Source organism: Amphiura filiformis, chromosome 1, assembly GCF_039555335.1.
Source record: "Amphiura filiformis chromosome 1, Afil_fr2py, whole genome shotgun sequence".
NCBI classification, from domain to species: Eukaryota; Metazoa; Echinodermata; class Ophiuroidea; order Amphilepidida; family Amphiuridae; genus Amphiura; species Amphiura filiformis.
In genome coordinates, this window is record NC_092628.1 from 97,786,146 (window position 1) to 97,788,036 (window position 1,891).

Genomic DNA, 1,891 nt, shown 5'->3' on the forward strand with positions numbered 1-1,891 from the left:
ATTACAGTTATAATGTTAATTTTTGTTGCATATATACACAATACATTCAGGCTATCACAATTTACTGTGTATTTAAGTGTAAAATGAAGTGGACTTTGGTGAACTAAAATACCTTGAAAATATAGTATTACTTTCACATACACCCACCAGGAATCGGACAGCAACGTTAGCACAATATTTTTGTGGGATCTGAGCATATCAATATTTAATTATTTGGCATAAAATGTGACATTCCTCGTATTCAGAATGAAAATTTGATTTGTCTGGTGTGCTATCATGTCCCACAAAATCACTGTGCAAATGTTGCTATCCGAACCCTTAAATCTCACAACAGATGAATATGACGCCACCAGTGGCGGTGGAACGATTTTGAAAGTGATGGGGCCAATGGCGAATGTCTAGAATAGATAATTGATTATTTTTGTTCACCCAGACATGTAACACACAGTACATTATTGGTTTGATTTAAGTGGGATGGCCCAGCCCCAGGTCAAAAAGTGGGGGAGGGGTACTGGCTCCCCTGCATCCCCTGCCCGTGCTTCCGGGTTCAGGTGTTAAATGATCACATGTTTTAACATCAATACAAGGGCCGAGTAATAGTTTAGAGTGAATTATTCATAACGAATACATTCTACCTCGCAAACCAACGAAATTTACCACAGGTTTGCATTGCTAATTGAAAAACAGTGAATTTAGCGTCAATCCTATAGTTTGTATTTCTTTATTTAATCAAATTACCGGGTAAAATTACCATAGTTCGAAATGATGTTGAAAAAGAGAACGATATAACAATTATAGTTGAAGATTCAAAAGTTAGTGCTAACTGTTTAAAGCCTTTTCGGACTAATGAACCAGGCCCGTACGAAGGATTTCATCGGGGGGGGGGGGGGGTGCTGATTTTGATGAAAAAGTGGACTTTTTCCAGGGGGAGATTTTGTGAAAAGTGGACTTTCTTTCCAAAATTTTGACCTTTTTTGTCCAAAAAAAGCGTAAAAAACCTGTAATAAACGGGCTGTTCCCTGAATATATTATGATTTTGCACATGGTTATATTCTGGTCTCAAGCGACCTCCAAACCCCCAAGACCTGGATCAAAAAAGTGCGAGGCAAAAAGGAATTAAACAATATTGATCATAGTGTAAAAACATATTGGATTCGCATAATTTGGCAGTATATTAATTAAAAGAGTATTTCGTGATCCGAGCATCCTCTTTTTATTTCAGTTGAATCCTATTTTATGCAAGATTACACTGTTCCATGGACAATGTGTTGTAATTTCGTTCTGTTGTACCAGAACGTATTCAAATTTCACGATATTTTTGCTAAACTTGGCCATTGGGCCGTGGAATACCCGGGGTTTACATCGGTTTGTATGTATCGGATATTAATTATGTAGCCAGAGGTTTCCAGTGGTGTAAAAATCTCATTTTTTTAAAGAGAAAAGTGGGGGATGATGCTGCGGATCACGAAATGCCCTTTTACGTAAGATGTTCAAAATATCTAATTTATTTGTATGCTAGTTCAACTTCGATTTAATCTTGTTATTTTGTTTATTTTCAATAAAAAATTACTCAGGGTAGTTTAATTCAGAAAATCCTATTCTAACATCAAGAAGCCCTGCTATATATATAAATACACGTTATATATTGATTATAAACAAGAACATATATTATACTGTACAGGTTACATATAGTTCAGGAATATTTTACGAATAAGGCATCGCCGTTTATATCAGCCAAATCGACTGTAATATTTAAAAATAGCAAAAATGTGACATAATATCCAATGGGGTGCAAACAAATAATACATAAGTAAAAAAACCCAACATTTCGATAAGGCAAAACGTTTCTGTATCATAAAGATTTCTCTTTTCGAACGTTGGGTTTGAATTT